The sequence below is a fragment of the Nestor notabilis genome, unplaced genomic scaffold, assembly GCF_000696875.1.
Source record: "Nestor notabilis isolate BGI_N333 unplaced genomic scaffold, ASM69687v1 scaffold11945, whole genome shotgun sequence".
NCBI classification, from domain to species: Eukaryota; Metazoa; Chordata; class Aves; order Psittaciformes; family Psittacidae; genus Nestor; species Nestor notabilis.
Window position 1 is genome coordinate 34,342 of NW_009929816.1, and position 7,821 is coordinate 42,162.

The 7,821-nt window shown below is 45.6% G+C and overlaps 1 protein-coding gene across 1 annotated transcript in view; it reads left to right on the plus strand.

The window, feature by feature from the left end:
- LOC104406240 (electrogenic sodium bicarbonate cotransporter 1-like) overlaps nt 1-7,821 on the plus strand; it is a gene marked incomplete at its 3' end in the record, with an annotated part of 58,475 nt that overhangs the window by 19,821 nt on the left and 30,833 nt on the right. The gene's annotated exons all lie outside the window — the stretch shown is intronic.

The window sequence follows — 7,821 nt, forward strand, 5'->3', positions numbered from 1 at the left end:
TGCTGAGAAGAGAGTCTTTAGGGGTTACAGTGAGGCTCTGCACTGGTCCAGCAGCACTCCAGGAGAGCTGAGGGGTGAGATTGAATTTATTTCAGCTGTTAGAAAACTGGTGCCTGAATGAGGTCTCTGTGAAAATGTCAAAAAAACCTTTGTTTGGGTTCAGAAAGTGGGTTATTCTGAAAGAGTGGCTGTTTCTTTTGGAGAATCCCTTTTTTTTTCCCCACTTGTCTTTCAGCATTCTGTACTCCCATATTTACTCTGAATGCAAATGAGAGTTACTTTCAGAAATGATTTAGGTACACATTAGTGCTGGCCAGCTGAGTATGATTCTAGGCCTTCAAATGGTGTCTGGTTGCCTCTAAGTGCCTTACAGGGACATGGCCACAAAGTCAATATAGAAAAGGGAGTTAAGAGTAATTAAATATTTGTAAAATAAATATATATTTGTATATAAACGGATATATTTCTGTGGAAAGAGACGGGGGCAATGTGGTTTGCATTCGGAGTTGTAGCATAAATCTGTATCAGTTGGTTAGTTGGTTGTGCAAAATACCCATTTCCTGGAAGATATGAAGCCAGACCTGGGGAAGGAATAGGATGGTAAAATAGCTCTTTTTTTTTTTTCTTTCCCCTTTCATTGAAAAGCCTGCTGTATTTAATATTTTTGTTTTATATTTTAATCTGGTTATAATTGGGGTCTTATAGTTAGACTGGCAGAAAACTAGGTCTGAATGTTGCAGCAGGCTTTGTAATGCAAACCCTCCCAATTGCCCCTCCTGCTGACATGTCTCTGGGTATAGAGCTGGGTATAAAAACAGCTGTTTTGGTAGTGGTAATAGTGAAATCTGTTAATAAATCTGGGGTTTTTTAACTTCCAATGTAGGGAACGTCTAACTGTTCGTAGTGAAAACTGTTGCTTGAAAACTAACTAGTTCCAAAACCTAGTTAATTACTCTGTGTCCTGCTGATGAACTTTGCACAATGGAACCCTTGTACTGTGTGCCTTTCAAAGCTGGCCTGAGAAATCACCTTAGATCTCAGCTTTTGTTACTGCTTGACTGAAACTCCCATTTTGATAAAGTTTGTGAAACTGGGGGGATGCCTGGCAGCTTTCACGAGCAGAACTTAGCATGCCACACAGGAGGCACGGCAATAATCCATCGTGTTACAACAGGAGCTGGATAAAGAACAGATTTTTTTGCCTTGACAGCAGGGTGACTGGCTTTTGTTATTTTGGTATCCCATCTGGAAGCTTGACAGTTACTGAGGCCATGCAGTGAGCTATGACTCTGCTGGAGAAAGAGGCTATCTCAGTTTTTATTTACGTATTTGTGTGAGTATAAGAGCTGTGACAGGCTGAAGTCAGTTTAGAAGAGTTGCTTGGAGCCAGACTGGGAACCTGAGCTGTTTCATCAATCACTGTTTTGGTGAAGATAAAGGAGACGGGTGTGTGCCTGTGTTTAAAAGGAAGAAAGGCTTTGAACAAACTTCCATATACCTTCAATAACTTTCCTGCCTACCTCGATTCTCAGTTCTGCAATCTTTATGCTAATTGGAACCTTAATGCTTATTGGAATGGTGCAGTTAACCGTGTGGCAGTGTTATAGCTAGAATACTCCTTTAAGCTGTGTTTCATTAGCTTCTTAGTGAGCAGAAAGACACCTAAGCGTGTCTTACACCGAAGGAAAATTAAAGTAGAGGTTCTGGATGCACTCTTTTCGTGCTGTGAAATGTGCTCCTCAGAAGATTTTACCCCCGTTTTTCTTCTTCTGCCTCCATCTCTTTGTGGAGCAGCACTGGTGGCCAGTGCTTTGTAGTTGCAGCATGACCTCAAGCCTTCTCTTTTTCAGTTAGGCAGGGCAGGTTTTGTAGTTGTCACCCACATGACAACATGGAGAGGACACAAGACCATGCCATAGGACAGCTCTTGCTCTCTACACTCACCGAGCTGGAGAAGCTTTAACATTTTGAAGCAGCAATATCCTTCAATACTCTCAGCCTACCTGGCAAAGTTTTCTTACCCAGCTACCAGCCCCAGGCTCCAGCCCCAGTGGTACCGGACTTTGTCCATCCTGAGATGCTCTCTTCCATGCTTCTGCAAAAAGACTAGGCAGGTCCTGGGCATCTACCTGCAGCTTCCCTGCTTTTTTCCCCTTGCTATTGTAAAATCCAAGTTGAAAACTGGTGTCTTCCATTGTATAACCCTGATAATTCTTTGCTTGGAATCATTCTCTGTAGTCTAGCCCAGGAGCAGATCTCTTGGCATACTGCAGCTGCCTCACCACTAGTGAATACTGATTTATTTCCATTCAGTTCCATGTTTACAACAACCAGTGGTTTCCAAGGATAGCCTTTGAGGTTAGAGGCAACAAAACAAGCCTGGAGAAAGTCAGAAGAGGACACCCTGGGAGGAGGAATGCTCTGTGCAGAAACATGGGATATGCTGGGGTGCTATCTAATGCACTTTTGGCCACTTCTTTCTTGTCCTGGAGATGGCCTGTTACTCACAGCAGTGCTTGAGCGTGGTCACCTGGGCCAGGTTGCTTTGGGGTGGATTGTCTTGTAGTTGGTGTTTTTTAGATAATCCCATTACAGAGCAGTAAGCACCTGGGACCTCAGCTACAAAGGCAAAACCCCAGCTTGATCCCTCCAAGCCCAGGCACTCCTTTGAGGTGCATGCCTGTTGTGGAGCCTGGTCTCCTGAGCTTATTTTTCAGTGCCTGTGGAGAGCTGGAATTGTGGAGTCTTAGGTTTCAGGTGGGCTGGTTGCCTCTTGGACAGCTACCTCACTAGCTGCAGAAGAAGCCCTGCTAACACAGACAGCTCTGCTGAGTCTTGAGCTAGAATAGATGCCTTTCTGCTTTCAAACATTTGTGCCGTGGCAGCACTTGGGTGAGGTGGGTGCTTCTGCACAGCACCCACCGACTTAAAATTGCTTGGGATCTAGCCAAGGGCACAGCAGTGGAGTATACAAGAGAGCACTGGTCATGCTTAGGGTTTTCCTGAAGATCCACCAGGGAATCCTCCTGGAAGATGTACTCCCTGAGGTTTGCAAGGACCTGTTGTGTCCAGAGAAATCAGAGAAAATGCTGGTGTTCAAAGGTGAATGCATGATAGAGGTGGTGGCAATTGGATCAGCCTCCTCTGGGGACAAGGGGAACCGTAAGTTAACGAGATAAGTGAGAAGAGGACAAGAACCCTTGGCTTTCCTTCCAGAGGATCCACTCACTGAATCCTCTGTGTAACAAGGAGCTGGGCTTTACTTTGCTCCAGGAATGCTGAACCTGGTTAAACATCCTGTTCAACTCAGAGGCTTTCTTACAAATCTGACTTAGAAGACAGCACTGAGCTTAAAGGACAATATTTGCAGTAGTCCCAAGACACACTGGCATGAGTACAGCCAGTGGTAATAAGAAGAGATAAGGCTTTATTGAAATCATGGTAGCTCTCAGCTCTCTTTACTGTATGAAGCATTGTGAGGTTGGTTCCTCTACCCTTAGGGAAGAGATGATTTTATGCTTCTGTTGGATTTACTTGGCTCTTGTTTTTGTTTTGTTTCTGTCATACTTTTTGCCTTCTTAATACACTTTTCAGAGTTAATCTTCTTACTGGGTAACCATTAAGCTCTTTCATGAAGAAAGTGAACTTAGGATCGCTCTTGGAAAAGGCTGGAGGCAGGGAAGGACAGAGGATGCGGGGGTCTTTCCAAAGGACCAGCTGAAAATGTTTTGCTCATTCCATCACTGCCAGTGCCAAGAGCCATCAGCTGGAGAGGAAGGGGAAGAGGCTTAATGCCTGAAAGGCAAGGAAAGAGCACAGACATGCAGGCTGTACTCATGGATTGCAGTTCCAAAAGGTTCTCCGTTGGCCTTACTCTCCCCATATGACTAGCCTTTGCACTGGTAATTTTTGACAGCTTTCATATGTAGATATTTTACATGTATATCTGTTCCAGACTGGTGAGGCCCTGGCACAGGTTGCCCAGAGAAGCTGTGGCTGCCCCATCCCTGGCAGTGTTCAAGGCCAGGTTGGACACAGGGGCTTGGAGCAACCTGCTCTAGTGGAAGGTGTCCCTGCCAGTGGCAGGGGGTTGGAACTGGATAAGCTTTATGGTCCCTTGTAGCCCAAACTGTTCATTGGCTTTGTGTAATTCTCCTCCTTATATTTGAGGCTGAATGGAATAGTTTTGCCATCAGAATAAGTCTGAAATCAGAAGATTATTTAGAAATCTGGAAGTGAAGAACACCTGGGTTAATTGCAAGGTTGGAACATCTGCTGAATTAAAAGCATCATGTTGCTCTTTCTCCTCTTTAATTTATGGAAAGCAAATGATTGTCAAGCTGAAATAAGAGGAAAAGCCTATTACCAAAATGCAGACTTTGCAAAAATCTTTAACTGTGAATTACTCATAACAAAGGTTGCATCAATAATATTGATTGGGATGCGATTGATGTGCCTGTGAGAGACAAAAGGCAGTGCTCACTCCCTCGATGGCATACAGCGGCTGCTCGGGGTAGGGTGATTGTCATGGCTGGTGGTCTGTGGCAAGGGAAATTGATATGACAGTGGTTTACTGTTGCTTTTGATAGTGAAGAGTTGGTTATGGGCAGTGGCAACACGGTGTGTGGACACCAGAGCCTTGCCAAAGCAGCTGTGCTGTTGGCACATTGTTTGCCTAGACAGGGTAGATTGCTGAGAGCATCCACAGGGATCAGCGAGCCGGAACTTCTGGTTGAGAAGAAGCCTGGGTATTTTCACAAGAGGGTAGATTTAGATTAGACATCAGGAAGAAGTTCTTCCCCATGAGAGTAATGAGGCGCTGGCACAGGGTGCCCAGAGAAGCTGTGGCTGCCCCATCCCTGGCAGTGTTCAAGGCCAGGTTGGACACAGGGGCTTGGAGCAACCTGCTCTGGTGGAAGGTGTCCCTGCCCATGGCAGGGGGTTGGAACTGGATGAGCTTTACGGTCTCTTCCAACCCAAACCAGTCTATGGTTGTAAGTAAGCTCTTGATTCATGTAGTCTTCATAATTGGAAAATATTTCAAGTTTGGTTGTTTTTTTCCAGCTTTATCTGTGAACGAAAGAGAGACGAGAGTCAAATGCAGCCTTTACCAGCCCCTTTGTTGTACTGTAGGAAGCTGGGGAAGTGCCCAGTGCTGTTCTAACTTCTGGCCCTCCTCCCATGAGAAATCCTTTGGTCTGCTCTGTTAAAATGTCCTTGGCAGCTCCGAATGGCCAAATCACTGGGACTTCTTTAATGCTCAAGATGTAAAATACAGGGGACTTGTCAAGGAAATATGTTTTATCAGGGACCTGTTATTAGTGACCTGATGCAATAGCATATAGAAAGTGAAAATATGTTGATAAACGGGGAGTTTATCTCCACTTTTGAAGGGCTTGTTTGTGGGACAGAGACGGGCTCTGAATGACTGTGGTCAGTCAGAGAGAGGCACAAAACCCTTCTAATTTGTTGTGGTGGGGGCACTGTTTATTCAAACCAGTGTTTCCATATCAACCAGGAATCTCTGCCAAAGCCAGCTCTCAAGTGCGAAATGCAATTGGCCTTGTTAGAGAAACCCTCCTGCCTTTCCTTGGGTAATGATGTAGGGGGAGGGCACTGGTGGGATCCCACAGTGTGGAATGAAGTCCAGTGATTAATGGTGGGAGCTGTTTTTCCTGTCTGAACGTGTCATCCCTGCAGTCACAAGTCACAATTCCTAATTTTTAGGTCTGTCAGCCTGGATGACCTACTTTCCCCTTCATGGAGCTCAAAATGGAAATTACTGTCTTCCATTACTGATCACTGCCACCTTTCTGAAGGGAAGAAGAATCCTCTAGGAAGTTTAGTTAACTGGAATTTCATTTACTTTGGCCTTTCTTCTTGATGCAGAGAGCAGGTTTGATTTCGTTTCTCCTGCAGTGTATCAGCAGCTCACCTGTAAAGCATTCCTGAGTTCTGTGCATAGACAAAACACAGAGCCTTGAAGGTATCCCCTGAAGTAAGCATTCATGGGATAATTTATGGGAGGTTAATCCTAATATATGGACAGACAGACCTGTGGAGGGGTTTCAGGGATTTCTTTCCCAGAGCCTTTGCTCATGCTCTTAGGCAGTCACCTGCCAGGCTGGAAGACCCCCTTCTTGCTTTGATGCTGCTCTCAGCTTTATATAACAGGAATTTAGGGAACTGAATCCCTTTCACTGTGATCAGAGACCATTAAGCCTTCCATGTATGCAGTCTAGCTCATGATGGTAATCTGTAGGATCAGTTTATTGTGAATGTCCAGGGTTTGCTGTACTTGGAGGGGGATGAGCTGTGTTTAGTGTTGTACCTGAACTCCAGCTCACACAGCCAGAGGATTTTGTTTGGTAACTCTTCCTTCGATCAGGAGTGATCAAATCCAACAATGACACATAAGGGCAAACAGATTTGACCAGGGGTCATAGAATCATAGAATCACAGAATGGTTTGGGTTGGAAGGGACCTTAAAGATCATTCAGTTCCAACCACCTGCCATGGGCAGGGACACCTTCCACTAGACTAGATGGGCTCCAAGCCCCATCCAGCCTGGCCTTCAACACTTCCAGAGATCAGTGCCTACGTGTTGCCTACATGTTTTTTGCAGGCTGTTGGGCAAAGACTGGAGCATCGTTACAGTAATGTGACTAGCTAAAGGGCTTCTCTGAATATGATTTTAATGCTGTGTCATGGTTTTTAGTGAGCTTTGTGTTTCTGGTGCTAATAACTCATTTAATGGAGTTCCCACTCACCTCAGGTATTCTCTTGCCTTGGTCAAGCCTATAGACTGCTCTGCAGAGCATTCCAGGCAGGAGCCATGTGTTTGTTCAGCCTAGTGTTCCTTCTCATCTTTTCTTGCTCTTGGTTGCTGGGCAGCTCTGCTCTTGGTTGTGCTGGGTGCTCCCAGATGGAAGGAAGAAACTTTCCACCCTTCACAAAATCATAGAATGGTTTGGGTTGGAAGGTACCTTAAAAGAAGAATCGCTGCGAACTTAGGAATTGCTTTCATTTCTGATAGACCTTGTGCAATGCTGCTGATCACAGAGTGTTAAAATGCATTTAGGACTTCTCAGATTGCTGGGCCTTTTTGCAAGCACAGTGTTGGAGAGCTGTGGCCTTTAACATAACATTAGTGGCTGGGTTGGAAGGATGCTCGATTTAGCAGAGTGCAGGGAGAGCGAATATAGAGCTTCCAGCTGCATGCCCTCCATCCCTCCCTCCCTGCCCCCAGGGGCTGCCGAGGACTCACATCTTCCTGAGGCTACTTCAGAGAATGGTTCAAAATGGGGCCTAAGTGCTGACTGCACCTTTCCCATCACCTCTCTGATAAATGATTTAAGAAAGCAGTGAGTGGTGCTGCAAAACCGAATTGGAGCAAAGAACCCGTTACAGAATCACAGAGTGGTTTGGGTTGGAAGGGACCTTAAAGCTCATCCAGTTCCAAGCCCCTGCCATGGGCAGGGACACCTTCCACTAGACCAGGTTGCTCCAAGCCCTGTCCAACCTGGCCCTGAACACTGCCAGGGATGGGGCAGCCACAGCTTCTCTGGGCACCCTGTGCTATGGCCTCACCACCCTCACAGGGAACAACTTGTCTCTAATCTGAATCTTCCTGTTCCACAAAGTTGAATGTTTATTGTGGATTTGCCACCTTCCCATTATTTTCTTATCTCCAGTTTCCTCCAAATCTGGAAGGACTGGTAGTACTTTTCCAGGCTTCCTCCTTCACGCTTATTTAGTATTTTCTCTGATCCTGACTGCAGCATGCAGGTGTAGGATTGTTCCAGCATTTTCTTCCTGCTG